General features: G+C 35.4%; 1 protein-coding gene and 1 long non-coding RNA gene across 49 annotated transcripts in view; one reads left to right on the top strand and one right to left on the bottom strand.

Annotated features, from left to right (window-relative positions):
- Positions 1-18,835, top strand: part of LOC140684186 (uncharacterized) — a 71,506-nt gene that overhangs the window by 6,546 nt on the left and 46,125 nt on the right. The gene's annotated exons all lie outside the window — the stretch shown is intronic.
- The window catches only part of LOC105758667 (uncharacterized), a 108,817-nt gene that overhangs the window by 65,299 nt on the left and 24,683 nt on the right, over positions 1-18,835 (bottom strand). For 29 of the 47 annotated variants that reach the window (XR_012056091.1, XR_012056084.1, XR_012056090.1 and 26 more), the window contains one exon: positions 18,477-18,823. The exons of 14 other annotated variants lie outside the window; for them this stretch is intronic. The gene's annotated coding sequence lies outside the window, so the exon portion shown is untranslated. Of the gene's footprint in view, positions 1-1,407; positions 1,946-2,977; positions 3,050-4,552; positions 4,746-18,476; positions 18,824-18,835 lie in introns of those variants that run through there. 4 more of the 47 variants (XR_012056053.1, XR_012056056.1, XM_072929312.1 and 1 more) reach the window with 2 other exon arrangements.

Here is an 18,835-nt window from a genome sequence, read left to right as displayed (position 1 = left end):
TGTACATTTGTCTTTTTCAAAATATAAAACTCGCAGTTCCCAAGGCAAGGTGCCTAGTTAGCAATGCCTAACAGATGTCAAGAGGCTAACCCAACTGTGAAGGCCTCTCTTAAGAGGAGTTACCGTGCCATATCATATCACCGCATAAAGAAAGAAACCCAAAATTACAGTGATTGAAATTCTTACCAGTCTCCCACTCTCTTCACATCAGAAATGAAGACCTGACTGGGAAAGGGCACTAAAAGCCTCATATCTCACCCAGGGATCCTCCTGCAGGAACTATGGAAGGAAGCCATAAGCCTATTCCTGTTGGAATAGGGCAAGTTTCGCACTGGGAGAAAGATTCTGCACAAAGCACTGCATATATGCTGGGCTTAGCCAGTGGCACTCAGAGGCTAGAAGAGCTGTATCAATCTGTCAAATATCCTAACAGTGAGAAGGAATAAATTCTGTTTAGTCTTGCCTCAGCCACTATTACCTGAGCCCTGAGAGTTTTACAGGAACAAAATCTCATTCCAGGCTTAAAAGAAGCTTGAGGTCTATAGATGAAAAGCTATATGCTACATCTAGGGACTACAACTGTAGTTGCAAATAATACACAATTTCAACATACAGATTGGGAGATATTTCATTTGAAAGCAAGAAGGGAAATTATGACAGGTTGTGTCATATGACAAAAAATTTACAAGTAATAGCAAACCTGTCCTTTTCTTATGCATAAGAGTCATCATTCTCAAGGAAGAGCCTGCTGGAAATATGAAAGAGGCACATGAAAATGGAAGGAAAGATAAGAAGCTTAATGGAAGATGCTGGTCTGGATGACTGAAGTCTTCAGCAAATAAGAAAGCAGTCTCCTATTTACTTTCTGATGCTGTGTAAATGAGTGAATCAAAGCCCATACATTCTCTTGCAAATCATGTCACAAGGATTCTATGTCTCTATGCCCCTGAGATCATGAGTGACCATTACTGACCCCTGACAGGTTCTTGCTGCCTTTTCTTTAATACACCTCCCTAAACACTTGAGCCCCTATGAGTGCTATACATTGCATGATTCCTACCTTCCTTTCTTTTATTTTAGCAATCTATACCTCACAAAAATTTCCTATAATCTTGTGTGTTTCTCTACAACTTTTCTTATACTTGTGAAGTTTCTCAGTACTTAAGCAGACACGTTAAGGAGTAAGGAAATAGATAAAAAGATAAGATTATTTCAGGGAGAGACTAAGCAAGTTTTCAGAGAAAGGAATAATGTATTTCAAATGAAATAAGATTGTTTTCAACTGGAAGAGGCTCACGTTTATATTGCCAGTGAAACTTCTGCCGGAAGGGGAAGAAACAGTAACTGTAGACAGTAGTTCAAAAGGAAGTGCCATTACAGTACAGAACAAAAAAAAAAACTTCTTACCGAGTATAAAATATGTAATTAATGCTGAAGTTCTGCATATGCCTTAAATACTGAGCTGTGAGTGTAGATTGCTCTTTAATATGTCAACAGCCTTAATGCTGAAACCTATACAGGGAAATAATTGGTGAATGCTATTGTCATAAACACAAAACTGTGATATATCTTTTCATTGAAACAAACTCCTCTAGCTCTAACAAAGACAGCATTCAAAAAAAAAAAGCGGGGAAAAAAAAAGCAAACAAACCAGAAAACAAAGCAAAAAAACCAAAAGAAAACAAAAAAGCAATGCAGCATTCTAAAGACCACTGTAGATGCTGGACATACTGGACATACACTGATTCTTGAGTCAAAGACAGACGTCCTCTACTCCAAAAGGAGTAACTCAAACAAAGAAGAGACCTTCAAGTTTAAGACTTTCAATTTTCAGACCTCTAGTTTGAACTTATCTATGTTTTCACACATCAGTAGTTTCAGTGGAGTTAGAAATATCCAGTATGTGTAAGGAAAACAATCTCTATCAGTGGATACAGCATGAACATGATAAGAGCCTAGAGCAATTGTCAAGCAATTACTGTTTGTCAAGACAACACACTTGATAGTCAGGGTCACCTATCCCCGGGTCATCTCCTTCTCCCTTACAGTGAGGCAGGTCTCAGTAACTCAGCTGCCCAGCTTTCTTTAATTTGCTCCGAACCCAAGGTGCAGATGCAGGTTTCCCTTGCTGCACGCAGCCAGGGAGCCGAGGGAGGCGCGGTGACACGGGCTCAGCTCCCGCACGGCGGTGGCTCCAGCAGGCAGCAGATGCCGGGGTTTTGTTCCGAGGGAAGGAGGGCCCGCGCGGGTCAGAGGCGACTCCTGACAACTGATTATTAACCAGGGCTTTCTAAAGCACTTGCAAGGCCCATATTGTGTTTGTTTAGGACCCAGAACTACAAGTGCATGTTATAAGCAGACTGGGTGAATTGGTTTGTCTCTGAGTTCAATTACCAATTCTAGCTACCTTTTAAAGCAGAAAAGAGAATGGCCTTGTATTACGCAGTCTATTTTGGTCCAGTTTTATCAGTTTTATATTTCCTTTTTTCTCCTTTCATTTTAAAGACCCTTACTCAATTAAATATATTCTCTTTATAAAAATATTATTCTTTTTGCTATCTAGATTGTGATTTGATGCCTGCAAAATTTTTATTTAATAATTTATATAAGGAACTTCTTATTCGTAATTTTTACATCTTATGATAGAAAATTTAATGGCTCCTCTTTACCACGATTTTGTCTTCTAATTATAATTTATAAAAGTGCATATGTAGATGGAAAATTGAATTCAATTTAAATGTAGCAAAATTTTTTCTCAGTTAAATTAAATAGCTATAACTGTATACAACATGTAAGAATAAAAACTTATCAGAATATACTGTATTGAAAACTGATTTATTCAACAAGGATAAATCACTGCTAGTTGGTGAACTTAGGTGATTGTTTCTGGCTAGCATGACCTTGAAGACTGTACAACTAGTAAATCTCATCCTCTTACACATTTCATTCATGGACCTAATGAGAAAAAATTAATTACCTGCTTTTTCATCTCCCAGTAGATTTTTCTATTTTGAACATACTAGTCATTAATATAAAGTAGATGGGTACACTAAAAGAGAAAAAGAAAAGCTATCAGGAGTTGTTTCCACATTCTGCAGGTTACAATACCAAATGCTCTGCCAGTGACTTCTACCCCTTCAGTGGTTTGACTTTATCTAAAACTTTGGTATAAAAAAAAAGTGTGGTATGGTATTTTTATTGTGTTATTTTAAAATACTACAGTAAATTTAGCCTTAATACTGGCTGTCCTAATTTCATAATTAATTTTAAGTGGTCCTGTTAAAAAAATAAACTTTTAATTTAAAGAAAGCATACACAGAGAACTCATTAAACACATATTAATCATTCCAAGAGACCACACAAGTAGCAGAAAACATGATTTCCCTCCTTTCTCTTTTAGCCATTTAGACTATAATGTGTTCCAACCAGCATGGGTCCCTACTGTGCCTTCTGGTGCTCATGCGAAGTTAAAGAGACAGAGCCCTGGCACAGAGGTTTGCCTTCATCTCCTCAACACCTGAGGCATTAGAAGTAAGAAGCCAAACAGGATAGGCTTCTTCTTTAATGCACTGGCTGTTCAGGTGCAGATTTATCACCAGCAGGAGGGAAAGGATGAAAGGATAATATGAAGAGCTCTAGGTCCTCCCCTGTTCCTCCACCCATTCTTGTTCTCCTCAAGCTATAGCTGCACTTTTGCCTATCTACTGAAAATTGAACAGACTTTGGGCTAACCAGGGAACTGAACATAAGAATTCACCATCTTAATCTCTGCCAAAACTAGAGACTTATCATTAAACTTCCTTGTCCTTACAAAGTGACTTAGAAGGATAAACCTACTGTCAGGACAAATTTCCCAAGTTTAAACAGAAAGTTATTTCTGAGAACTTCCTGTAGTTGTGATCCTGGCTTGCTGCATTTTGTAATATGACTTTCAGATTTGGTATCGCAGATCTGTAGATTTGATCTATTCACTTAAGATGGATCACAATGAAATTCCTCCTCCACCCAAATTACTGTGATGGAAACAACACTATCCCATGGATTTTCTCTTATTTTTCTTGCTCTTTTCATTGCTGGGCTCAAAGATTTCCTGTCTGTAATAAAGACAAGCTGAAAGCCAGTATAAGGAACAAGAAAAGTCACTACTCAGAATTATAATGGTAGCAACAAGTCTCTAAAGAGAGAAAGATGAGTAAAGTTTGATTTAAGGAAGGGCAAAATTAGGTGAGGAAAAAAGGAGAGGTAGAGGCATTTAATTTACATGTTAAAAAAATCTTTGAAATACTACAGATTGGAAAGTTAGCAAAGTTGAGAGTGTAGTAAAAGGAATAAGAATGACTAAGATTAATTCTAGTTGATTGAATTCAAAGAAGGGAAAGTCCTGAAAGTGTTTTGTTTCATTTTTGCAAAGACTAGGAGTAGGTCATGATTCATAAACAAACTTTGTTTTAAGAATACTAGAGAGGTTAGACTGGTTCAGGCCAGGCATACACTTGGCTCATTTACCCATCTCCAACAGCTGACAAAAGCCAATTCTTAATCAAAATATTACCTCAGTGAACAGTAGGACCAGGACAAGCACATTTGATAACGCTCATACATTCCAGCATCCAACTTCGTTTTAGCTTGGAGGATTTCCTGAACCTGATGTAGTTTGTCCAGTCAGTGGCTTTCACTAGATCTCTCTTCCAGGGTCTTGTGCAGTTTTTCCTTAGATTGTTGTGCACTTTGTTAATCTATACTGTCTTTAGGAATAGAATGTTGTGAGTATAATACCCAAGAATATATAAAATAATATAATATATTGTATTATTTACTTTGAGCAGGGCTACTGCTGTCCTCTGATGTACCCTTATATTTTTATTGATAGAGAAGGTGAAAAGTTGGTCCTTGTCCATCCTTTTTGTTTATGACTTTAGAACATTTATTGCTGTTGTGAAAACACAAATTTTGCTGTTTATTAGAGGGGTGCTGTAGTTACAGTGTCTGAAGAAGACTTCATTGCCCCAGGGCTGGATATCTATGTCTTCTTAGCTCTGCCAATCAACCACCAGTCTGCCTGCTATCTGTGGCAGATGCTGAAGCTGCTATTGCAAAGAAGTCCTTCCAAGATCCTGGGGAACTGGAAGCCTAGATGAGCACATTCTGAGAGAGCCATTCTTTTCCACTGTTAGGGAAGATGCATTAGAGGAAAAGATGCAGTCATGCATATTGTGCTCTTAAAACCCTGCTGGTCTTTCTGCAAGCAGAATCTAAAAGAATCGTGGGGAGTGGAAATAAAGAGAAGAAAATTTGCCACATTTGCACAGAAATCAGCCCCATTCCAAGAAAATTACTTTCTAATAAGTAAAGCTCAAGGAATCAATGCAAACTTTGTCTAAAATTGAAGCAGAAAACTGAAGTTAAGTAGTTCAAGCCTCCTCTAAAGGAGAAGGACATTGTTTCTAGGGTAGACCTTAAGTAGGCACAGTTAACATCATAATGAAAACCACAGAAGCTTGTGAGAGTTTCCTATTATTTCAGTAGGAGATTCTTAATTCATGCAGTATTCTCCCATTTTCCCTGTCATGTGTTTTACAAGACATAAAAATACTTCTCAGGCAGACAGGAAAGCACAGTTTCTATTAGTAAAAAATTATACAGACAGGTAAAACAGGTCTCCATTTTTAGGCAAAAATATAAACAAAACCCTTTCCCAAATCTTACTACAAGTTAAGGTATATTGTATCACTGCACAGAAGATAAGGAGCTATTGCAGGAAAATGCACTTTTAAAGAAATTATATAAACTCTGTTTAGGGTCAAAATTATTTAACAGTCCTGTACTATTGAAATGGAAGAGGCTAAGGAGGCTGACCATGCCAGAATATCCAAACAGAAAGTCTTTTCATTCAGGTTTGTGAGTAACTCTAGTTAAAGTTAATCTATTTGACACAAAATGATCTGCACTGTTGCAAAATAGTTTCTGTCAGCAGATTTCACTTAGGCAACGCCCTGTCTATCAGCCATAATCATTCCGGATTTGGCTGCAAGATCTGATTATTGTTTCAGAAGGGGATGTCTGGCTAAGCAGGTAAAGAGAATGTACTGAAAGTTCCACAAGACATAAGGAAAGATTAAAAAAAAGGCACCCAAACCCCTGTTATAAACAGGTAAGCAAAACACTTTGTCAGGAGCTCTCAGCATCCCTCTAGTTAGAACAGGACACCTATTTGTTTCTGTTATGAACAAGCACACATTTAAAAGTTCCCATCCATTTGAAAAATGTGACTCTGGAAGACAGGTCAGTGCCATTGACTCTGCTATGATGGCTAGATATGCTGAAGGTTAGAAAGGCTCAAGGCTCTAATGCTATCAGCTCTAATCCCAAATGTTTCCTCTTTCTGTCTGTCTTAACTTAGAGCTGTATATCACATAAAAGCTCCTGAGGATGGTTTTGCCCCTCACTGGCTTGTTGACAAAAACACATGATTAATTATCATGTTGACTATTGGCAATTGTTTGGGAAGTCCCTGAAAACAAACCCGAATTTATTTCTTGTTCAAGGCAGAGAGTACCAACTGAAATATTTATATGGAGAGCAGGCATCCCCTGAACATCACCAAGATTTTGAATGTGAGCAAATCCTTGTCTCTGAATAGATCTGTCTGTCCCACAGACCCTTAGTACTTCAAGATATGAAGGTGACACTGTAATGGGTATAATTCATTCAAAGTTTAATGAGGAGACCACTCCTTTGTGTACCCCAGACACCTGATGCAGCAAGTACCAGGCCATTGCAAGGCTGTGCTTTCAGAATGTAGCTCAAGTACAAAATATTTTGGGAGAGATATTAAATGCAGAGAGGTTTTTACTGATCTTGAAAGATGACCTAGAGGCTGATTTAATCGACCTGTTGCTGTCTACAACCTCTCCTCTGGGAAGTAAAAAGATCTTGATAATTTGATGTCTAACAGTAAAACCATAACAAAATGTTTTAAATTGATGTTGTTTCTGTAAGTCTGAGAATTGTTATGATGATATCATTTTAGACCTGTTTGAACTGAATCAACGATCTGTTGTGGTACTACACCTCAATGCTTTATCTTCTGAAGCAGGCTGTGGTGATGGCTACTTTTTCTGGGAGGAGGCAGGGTAAACACCAAGTCAACAGAAAATTCCTCTTTGGTTCACAACACAGACTCAAGAGTAGCACTCTGCAATGTAATCCAGAGTTCCTATGAGGAATCTAATGTCTTTTCTCTGCTGCATGCATACCTATGTAAAAATAGACATCTTGCAGGCTGGCAGTTCAAAATCCCTGAGGATTAGTGATTGGTTAGGAGATTATGGATTATGGATACTACTCCAATCTGAATTTGAAATAACAAGTGAATTGCTGAGGCACTGATAGTTGACACTGAACTGCTAGGCCCTCACCCTTCCTGTAGAGACAGAAGGTTCTGTCACTGATTTAGAATGGTACATTTGCTTCTGCAATCAGTTGTAGAAGACACCCTGTTTCTGGTGTTTATTGTTTCTAATAAACTGGATAGCTTAGAGAATGAGAGAGGAAAGCCAACAAGTCACTCAGCACTATATATGACACTGTGCTGAAATAAAAAGACAATCACTACTGTTGGGGCTATAAATACATAAGGCACTTAACACAAAGCCAGACACTATCAAGGTCCATGCAGAGAGTATGCAAGTAATAAAATTAGTCTTTTCAGGATCTGATCTTTAAAATACATGAACCAACCAAAGGCATATCATATTGCTGAGGAGTGTTTTATCCCTTCTACATGCATGGGCAGCAACTTGTACTGAGATTCAAATTCCTCTTGCCTCCATCAGACTTCCCTGCCAATACAAGTGGATCCTACTAATGGAAATGTCCCAGCTTTTAGGACTCTGGACAAGAGACGATGTCTTAAATCATAACTAAATCTTTACTTGTAGAATTTAGAAATAAACTGATCTCTGTTTAAGGGAAGTCTTCTCCCTTCCCTCCCTCCCTTCCCTGCTCTCTGTTTCATCTCAGAAAGAGGAAATGTTACTATGGGGTATGTTGCTCCCTGAAAATCACACTTGGGAAAATGTTAAACACCAGTAACCTATGACTCCACTATCCATATACAAAGATGTATATCTAGTATGTTAACTCAAACTGTATTTTGCTAAAACTCATTAGGGGACTTAACTTATTGTATGAAATTAATTATACTATTACAACTAAATACATGTATTGCATGATTTCCATCTCTGTGTCATGATGGAAATAATTAAATCATCCATGTTTGTAGTCACATGGATATTTAATGCCCTGAGGTCAGTGGACATGAGGGTGATTCAAGTTTCTGCTGATTTAAGAGTCTGCTGCATTTAATGGACCTTTTCATTCAAGTAACTTGTCCTTGCACTCATGGGGGCATATGCACACCAGCAGTGAAACACTTCTACACAACCACTCAAAGAGGCATCCAAGAGCATCCCAAAAAAGTTACTCTCATTCTTCATAAAAACTGGGCAATTAAAGTAACTGTCTGTGTTTTGGCCAACTTAGTTGGAAAACTAGGTTATATAAATTAACACACAAACAAACTGAATTAATAAAGTAATTATCTCTTTATGCTGTTGCTGTACCTCACACTACTAGTCTGGAGAGCCCAAAACTGCATAAGAATGCAATTTCTAGTTATTCAAATAAAATATTTTTCTTAATTCTGACATTTTCTTATTTATTTCTCAAAACTGGCCAAAAAAACCTTAACACTCCTAAATATTAACCATTTCCAACCTATATCTTTCTGATGTGCAGTTTGTACTACTTCACTCAGTCCAACTGCAGTTATGTTAAATAAGGGGATTACATTACATAATTAAATCTGCTAAAATAGAATAACTCAGAATAACTGCGCACCATGTTCTACCAATTCTACTCCAGTCATATATTCTTCTGTCAACTTAAATAAATATTGTATCATTCCAGTTTCCTTGCATGTGAGGCTGTTTACCTCACTTAATCAAACTGCATATATTTTTTCTTCCTAACTGCCCTTTAATTATTCTGGTTTTGGATGTCCATATTTAATCTGTAAGTAATATTTTCAAAATTATTAAAAGATAATTTCATTAACACCTTTCAAAATGAGGGTTATATCCATCTATATACTATTAACTGTGTGTTTCTGAGTACTACACTACTCAAAATAGATACAGTCATCTTCCTGGGAATTGATTTCTGTAGTAGTTGCACTGGACCTCATGCAGGAAAATTAAATTTCTCATCCTAATAAATCCCTTCTGGTTACTTAAATACTTTCTTTAGTCAGCATTTTTTAACTGTTCAATAAAATATTACATGGGAAAGCTTAAAAAATACAGTTTGCATTTGCAACTTCAAACTGTAAAAGTAAATGTTCCTTACAAAAGTTCTTAAATTAATATACACATTGAGAAACAAGTTCTCACAAGTAAAACAAGACAACTGTAGGTTTCAATTGTAAGTAAAAGAAGCTTTAGTATTTTTTCTCAGTTTGTTTAACTGATTAAGGCATCTTGCAATTTCAAACCATTATCCGCTCTTCAGGAAACACCTTGGATCAGAAATTACATTTCTGACTTACATGAGAAGTCAAGTCACACAACTTGCAGAGTCTTCTCAAAAGCAGTATTCACTTCTATCCAGGAATTATATTTTCCTACCCTTGTAAAAAACTGTAACTTAAGCATTCTAAAGTTATTTGCTAGACACGTTCCTCTAAAAACTTCTCTGACCTACACTGTTTTCCTTCTACATAAACTGCATTAATATAAAGATGCAGTGTTATGTGAGTCATATTTTTGAATAATCCTGTTCAAGCTGATGACAATCTTTCTTCAAATGGGCTTGTATCATAAAGGTTTTAAGATTTTGGTTGTCTAAGTTAATTCTCAAATAGCATAAGAAGATGCCTCCTACTTCAAAAAGAAACAACAAAAAAACCAACCAACAAACCATAAACTAAAGCCAGGTAAATCTAAATGGTTTAGGTGCAGTATTAAACAAAAAAGTCTTACTGGAAACCTTGGTTCCTTATCAAGATAACACGATAAAATGAGCCAGAAAAGTGAAGGGGTGCTACTTTTCATTTTTTGTCTCTGAGGTGTTAGCTGAGTGAAAACTATTTGATTCTCTGTACCATACTTACATTTTTAATACAGCTGCATCTCATAATTGAAACTTTTCTAACACAATTTGAGGGAAGAAGGTAGAATAAAATGTCCATTTGCAAATGTTCACAGCCTTTCCTGTTGCAGACCCAATATAAGAAAAACTGCTGGAAGATGAACATTTTCATTTGAAGACTTCAATTAATGTTTGATATAAAACCACATAAGTCTTCAAGCATCTAACATAGTACAACAGAGAAATAACTATTAATATTTTTCTCATCACCCTTCAAGTTTAATTTCTAAGAGAGAACAGACATGATAGCGAATATTCTGAATAGAGTGAATTCTGTCAGTATTCTGAATAGTCAAATTATCTTCATTCCTTCAATATTCTTGTTGTATGTTACATATTTTATGCTCTAACAAAAGCATATACATGGATTATTCCCATTTTAATCAAGGCTATGAATGTTGGTAACATGAACCATACATTTTCTTTAATATTGTTTTTGAGTACAAGAAAATAAAATAACTTGAGGTTTGGAGCAGAAATACAAATGATTCTTTCTAATATCACTAACTAATTTCACTTTACGATTCCATTATCACAGCATAGATACTAGGTTTCATTTTTATTACTAACAGACTTTATTTGTCACTGTAAAAATAGCCTGTTAACCACAGAAAGTAAAATTCACCATAAAGTTCTGGTTTTGTTTAGGAATCAGACTTTTTCAGATATTTTGTCAAGTAGCAAATCCTAGTTAGCTATATGTGACTTAAAATAAACTACATGTGTTTTGAATTCAGAATATTTCCCTGTAATACCTACAAAGCTATACATACCTGAAGAGCGTGTGCTAGAGAGAATTCAAATTCAATAAAAAAGGGCATTGGCAATGCTGAAATTAGCTTCCTGACAAGAAAACCAAGCAGTGCAAGCAGAATAACAGCACTGCTTGCATGAACAGGTAACATGCTTTATCCTTACTGAGCATCTGTAAATAGAAATTTTATATAAATAAACTTTAAAATTAAATAAGTGAAAATTAAAATACACAAAGGCATGCAAAATTCAAGAATACATCTATTTGAAGAAAAAGAAAGCTGCATTTATGATGATTGATCACAATTTAATCTCCACATTCCAAATTTATTTTTCAAGTTACAACTTAATAATTTGGGTTATCTATTGTGTGGAGCCAGCAATTATGGAAGAAAATAGATGTAAGAGCATTATTATGACAGAGACATTTTGTCTAATCTGTTCTAACTTGTCAATGAGGAAGATGCTGCAGCATCACCAGGTAACTTCGTTCCAGTCTTTAACTGCCTTTGTACTTGAAAGGACTTTCCAAATAAGTAGCCTGTCCTGTTTGATTGTAAATTAAGATTTTTTTTTATTGTCCTTCTGCAGCTGGGTACAAAAGACCTTTGGTGACCATCTCCTTCACAATAATCTTCAGATGTCCTATTTTCCCCAGTCTTCTCTTCTCTAGACTGAACAAATACAACTTTATTGAAATATGCCTTATAAATCTTGCTTTCCAAAAGCATTTTCACCCGTATGTTGTCCTATGGATTCTCCTTCACCTGAAAATTGAAATAATTTTCCTTTTGTAGACTTGATTTTAACACTGAGATAGAATAATTCTATTCCCTGATTTTTATTCTGGCAAATTTGCATGTATGTTCTTTGATTTTGCTTCATGTGTAAAACTAGATAGTATCCATACTACTTGAAATTTTATGGAACTGTAGAGCAGTAGGCCCCACAGACCCTTGAAATAAAATACACCTCTACATCTCTTCAGTAACTTTTTTGAAATCAATAATGACAATTTTCATTGTATACAAAGTAAGTAACTTTTTCTTATTTTTTCCTTCAAAAAACTGGATACACCAGGGATTTTTTATATCTTCTTGGTTTTACATTTAACATCTGAAACACGAGTTATATTATTCTTCATAAATAAGCAGACAGATGGATGGATGGACAGACAGGCATAAATCCAGTTCTTCTATGAGATCAAGCATAATAGAAGGGAGATTTGACTTTCAGCCCATTTCTCCATTATTTCAAAATAGGTAATGTCTGTTGAAACAGAGTTAGTTGGATGTTGGTAGGTGAAGTACACTATGAATCTCTTTTTGATGATTACACAACTACTAGTTTGTGGTAAAAATATGCCAGGTTTTGCATTATTTTCAATGAGTTTTGCATGAACAAATAAGAAATATTGTGGACTAAGAGAAGTAAAACAGAGGATTTAAGATGATAACAGATCAATTCTGCAGCAACTATCTGTATTCACATTTACTCCCAAATGCCTGCCATTAGAGAACCCAGTCTCTTTACTTTTTAACCACAGATGGTTTATTCCAGGAATCTTCAAATTATTTCCTTGGAAAGAAGGTGGCTGGGGTGGGGTGGGGGGAGGTGAGGGAAGGTGGAGAAAAAGTCATAAACTGCTCTGCTCTGCAGTTTATGACATTTAGACCAGATTTTCCATTTATTTGCTCTACTTCACTTGTGCAGACTATGCAACTATTCCATAATCACACATGAAAGTTCTTCTCAGAAGTGGTTTCTACAGTTTGGTTTGGCTTTTTATTATTCATATCGTTTATTCATAGAGTACTTTCATAATGAATTTCTGAAATGTAGTAGTTGTTCTTTGTAATCTAGTTAATCTATCAATAGGCAAAACATCCCTAAGTGTGCTCTCAACAGGCTAAATGAGTAAATAGGCCGAAGGACTCCTCACAGCACTATACTCCTGCTCAGAGCCACCCAATCTCAATCTCCAGAAAAGCCTCTACCCTTCAGCCAAACTTCTGAATGCAGTTACCTCCTCCTTCCCATATTTCAGTTCAGCTTCCAGCAGCTCCTAAAATGTATGTCCCCCCACTTCCTCAGGAAACATTGACAGGCAATCCTTCAACTAGTGATTATTTAAACCAGAGTGATGGGCACGGAATGTGATCACAATGAACAGAGAAGCAGCCTATGAAGATTTTTCTAGCAGTCCCCTCCTATCTGCTGTAAGATTTTCAGAATCTCTTTTTGCAGAAGTCTTGAAGCAACTCTACCTCAAAACAGGAACTACCAGTTCTGGCAGTTCAGACATTAGGTTTAGCATATATAATGTACTCAAGAGAGAAGTGGATAACTTCAAATATTTTGTTTGGCTGTTTCATGTAATTTTCTAAAACTATACTTAAGGGCATCACAGTATTGTAATTTTATATAATTCACCTGTGTTTCCAAAATATAAGGTCATTATAAGAAAGAAACTTCTTTATATGCATCTAGGTATGTAATATGTTTGACAGATTTGCTTTGTTATTCTCTATGCGCATTTAATTCCAGTTTCTTATATTATTCATTGTTATTCTTTTCCTTCTTTTAATATAATGCCTAGTATTGGTAAAAACATAATCCTACTGATGTAAAGCAAGCCAAATGTACAGATTCATACATTCATACTACAAAAGGTATTTTTTGTAATGCAGTTCCCTACTGTGTTGCACATCTGGTCCATGGCAATATGGTTAAACCAGGTCAGCTGGTTTGTTCCTCCAGAAAAGCTGCCTGCATTTCTGCAGAACACCTTCTCCAAATGCTAAATCTACAGGCAAATTTACACTGAATTGTTGTTATGATGATCTAATTTCTTACCAGTGTTCCATTAAGAATAATTTCATATTAAGGACTGTTTCCAAATCCCTACTCCTAATCTTACGTCTCAAACTCTTGGCTATTTTCCTTTGATTTATAACATCCTACAGTTTTGCCCAATTTCTTTCATTTATGTACTTTATGTCCTCAGCACTCACCAGAGTAGTTAGCATGAAAATACATATGTGTTTGTTTTTTATTTGAGCAGTTTATTTCCTCTCTTTACATGTACGTGACTTAAAAGACAATACTCAACTGAATGCTAATTGATCATGGTCCAGCATTGTCTGATGTGCCACATTTTCCTTTCCTTTTTTATTTTCTGTCTTCAGACTGAAGCAGTTAATCCCAGGTCACAAAGCAGTCTATGAAAGTAATTTCATTTTTCCCTTTTAGTGCAGTTTTTCCTGCACATAGTTTTATACAACCTATAAAATTAGAAATCACTATGGAAATAACTGGTGACCTCACAGGTCAAAAGGTGACCTGGAACCTAATGGTAATTATATCACATACTGAACACCTGTCCAAGTAATACACAGATTTCACTCATTCCAAGACATTACTGCATATTGGTTTTTTTGAAAACTGCATATTCAGTAGAGCCCTTATCCTATCTTGTGCATGATGAGGTGACTGTTTTATATTGAAGCATGCCCAATTCAGCATCAGCTCCTTCTCAAAAGTCTTAGAATAAAATACCACAAGCTTATTTCAGGCCTTTATCCTACAAGGTAGACGGGACCCAAACTGCATTTTAGTAGTGAACAAAATCTATTTACCCAAATGGTCCTATGCTGAGTTCTTTATTGTAACCTTGCCAATTTTTTCAGATTTTTCAGATTTTCTATTTTTCTTTTAATTGTCATGTATTATATCCAAATGTATACATTAATTGTAAATACTGCCAACTGGATGTAGTTCCTAATGTTACATCTGTCTTACTGAGCTGCAGAGGGCTCAGGCACATACTTGAGCTCAACCATGTGATAATCCACACCCTTTAACTGTTTGCCTGCACTTTGGTATGCTTTTGGCCGAGGCCAACAAGCACTCAGGTAAAATACTGCAGGATTTGAGGAATGGGTTAGGGAATCTTCTAATAGGCAGTACAAATGAGGCTACCCTGGCTCAGGAGAGCAGGTGGGTTAGCCAGGCAAACATGAGCTGTAGTTTGCTACTGGCTCTTGACTGGGCTGTGATGCATTTTCTTTTCTATGTGACCTAAGAAATTAAATGAAGCCAAAAACTGGTAGAGAGATACCTTCATTTGATGCCAGTCACAAATCTGCACAGAGGACTGAGCTGTTGGTATGGGTGAAGGACAGACCAGTATTAGGCTGACTGTGACTTCCCCAGAGCAGGCAAATTCTCAGCCTGTTTGTAGGAATGGATCTTGGCTACCATGTACTACCTCCAGTGAGCAGAACAAGGGCACAGAAGCTGGAACCCTTAATATTTTCAGACACTTTTCTGTATTCTCAATTACCATTATTGTTCACTGTTTCTTCAAGTATCTTTTCAAATAAGTGATCTGATTCAGACAGTGGTCATAAGACTTCCTTTTATTCAGTATTATTCTACGGGGAAAAAATAAAAAATTAACTGCTCAGGAAACTTGAAAAAAATCTGCTTTCGTGTATTCTTTTAAGATTTTCACATACTTTCAGAATATATTAGAAAAATTACACTAATTAAGTGGATAATTAGGCTTTCTTAGATAGCATCACATGGTCTGAGCTCTCTTTCTGTTTTTTCTTTGCATGATGGTAAATTTAAAGTTCTCCTTTCCAGTTCCGTTTCCTTTTCTCCAGCTTTATATTTCACTAAACATTTTTTTTACAGTGGAATCTCTCTTATTATTATTGCAATGTTACTCTGAACCAGCTTTTTGCTATTACTCTTCAAAATCATTCTGTCAGTCTTTCTGTCAGTGATTTTCACAGTATGTTTACACTTTTTCTGTCTTTTTAATAAAGCAGAAGTATTGTACAGACATAAGGTCTTAGTGTTAGATCTAATTTCTCCTTTTTTCCTGATCACTATCAGATCCAGTACTGAATTAACTCTCATTACTTCTTCCAGTCGTTTAAGTACCATACAAAAATCCTGTAACCTACTTTGAAGAACCTCTTGCACATAACTCAAATTCCTCTTTTACAGCTTTTCATACATTTACATATATATTGCTATATATATGGAAATGTATTTATGTATTTATACCATGAATATAAATAAATAAATATATATATATATAAATATATATGATAATCATGGAGACTCTCATAGGCCTAGAGAAAGTCAAACAAATCAAACCTTCAATACAATCTTCATGAATTTTGCTTCTTCCATTTTCATTTGTGAAATTATTTCTGTATCTGCCAGCCATGTGATCTGCAGAATCTGCAAGCAGGGTGATTACTTTATAAATTATGTTTCCCTCACTTTATATTCCTTATATAGCTACAGATAGTAGCTATTATGTTCTATTTATGTCTTAGCCAGTACTGTTTCTAATGCAATCAAAGAACAATTCTTGGAATTTGTAGTGGTATTGCATCTCTCAAGATCACCTGTACCTAAGCTGTATCTGTGAACAGAAAGACCTATTTTTTCATTATTATTTCCTGCAGGTCTTTATAGATTATGTTTTCACATCTTAATGTAGCAATTCTCTCAAATTTATTCTCCTCTGGCAAATGTTTCCCTATGGTTACACTTATTCACTTGCTGAAATATCTTTCCTGTTTTGTTAGTATTCTCAGTTATGCTTTCCTTACTGCTCCTAAAAGATTTAAAAATAAGGACATTTTAACTGATTTTTTAAAGCGAGATTTCGTCACTCAAAAATCTCAAATCAAAAATACACAAAATTGAGTGTAGAAATAATCTTATCATCCACCTACAAGTCTGAATTTTAGATTAGTAGTATTATCAAAAAAGCAATAGTTTTGTGACTTAAGCTACACCAGTACAGTACACTCAAACTAGTTTTCTAAAACTGTGCTAAGTCCGTTTGATGTACTTCCTCCTAACAATAATATGCCAGTGTTAGAATTATGTTATTTTTCATGATGAGCAAGGCCTTAGTCCATAGCAGCTCTACTGTAAAATGAATAAGAGTATTAAGTCATAGATTATTTCAGGATTTGTATTGCCTTATATTGTTAATAGAAAGGGCAAATCTTCAGCAACCAGTAGTGACTTAAATGTATGATGTCAATTTGCATAATTTAAGGGTATACTGCAGAAACCCCATCAGGTTTTACATGGGTTTTAATATTCTTTTGTTTTCTATGGATAATTTTCTTTATAAATTTAGTTGCAGTCAATGCAACATAATTTTGGCAAAAATTTACTGCTTCTACTGTTCAACATAAACTCCTCATTGATATAATCATTTCAGAGATTCTGAATTTCCTTTGCTTTCTAATCATTGTCTGTAATGTCATCCTCATGCTCAGTACACACATCTAGCAAAGGTGTTTTGTTAATGGCCTCCAAATTATGCAAAGTCCTGCAGGTAACTGCACAAGTTAAAAACTTTTAGGCACCATAAATGACTCTCACTCACACCTCCAATAATTTTCTAGTATATTGCTATTATTAGCACCATTATTTTTGCCTATTATTGTAGGTACCAGAAGAGGCTACAGAATAATATTTTACACATATAAAGCAAAAGTTCTGAACATCACTGTTTATGTTTTACCATGGCATTCACTTTACTGCAATCCAAATTATTTATATTACCTAAAGAACATTTAGTATACCTAATAACATATGTAGGTATCTATCTCATAAAAAACATTTACTGTTATTCAGTATTTCTGCTACAGCAGAGCATGATTTAAAAAAATTCTCCTGATTTTATGCATGTATAACTTTTAGTTGTCTTTTTCAAAAATTTCTATCTTCTTATATTGCTATCAGCACAAGGCACTCTTTCCAATAGCATTTTTCTTTATGTGCAAACAAAAGTAAAAACATTTGCCATACCATTTATGAACACATCATGGTTTCATTCATGCTCTTTTTAAGTTAGCATTCCTATATTGAACAAGTACCATAAGTCTTTATTTTTACAGGAATGTTTATATCTGTCTATAGTTACTATTCCACTGATGTACTAGGCAAGGTACTTTGATCCTCTGAAGGCATATGTATAATAAAAAAACCTAAAAAACTGTTGTGAATTGTTACGTTTCTTCTCTGCTTTACCAGAAGTCCTAAAATAGCAGATCCATCCAGCATTTAGAAGTAAATATATTCTTGGGTATATCTGATCATGCTCAAGGCAATATTCTAGGCAAATGCATGCAAACATGTGAATGAAGGGATCAGTATTGGACCAAAAGAGTTAGGAGAGACCAGGAGACCAGGGTAGAAAGGAACCACAAATTCAGGTTAACAAAAGGAACTAAAAAAGTGGAGAAGACAGAACTGAAAAGAAGGAGAGATCTTTAACAGGTATAACAAGAAAATATTACCAGAGGGAGAAAGAAAATAAGTTGACCTTTTAATAATTACTGAACAGACAAAGAAATTCCACCTTTTAGTAAGTTGGACTTTACCAGTATGCAACTTTGTAAGTCTACCCCACGTTTTGCAAGTGAGCCATGTAGGACTCAGTTGTTAAAATAAAGACTAATGCTGTATTTTATTAAACTTTTATGTCTTTAATGTGGATTTTATACTATTCACATTTAATTTTACATTTCTACAAACATCTTTAAGTTACAGTTACATTGGGAAACCAACACATTTTATATGAAGGCATAAAAACAATATTTTTTGACTACACAAACCATAAAAAACCTCATGAGTACCATAGTCTTCTTTTTCTATGTCTTCATTACAATACTATTAGTCAAGAAAATACTGGTATCAGCATTCAAAGAAAGGGCCGGCAATCTTCCACATCAGAAGTTAGGATAATACTTTCAACATGGAAAGTAGGATTGTCAGAGAGGTAGCAAATGAAAAGCTTCAGAAAAGATGGCAGCTGTAGAGAGTC

Source organism: Taeniopygia guttata, chromosome 1, assembly GCF_048771995.1.
Source record: "Taeniopygia guttata chromosome 1, bTaeGut7.mat, whole genome shotgun sequence".
NCBI classification, from domain to species: domain Eukaryota; kingdom Metazoa; phylum Chordata; class Aves; order Passeriformes; family Estrildidae; genus Taeniopygia; species Taeniopygia guttata.
The sequence above is the reverse complement of the archived record's forward strand: the minus strand, read 5'-3'. Positions and strand labels throughout refer to the sequence as shown.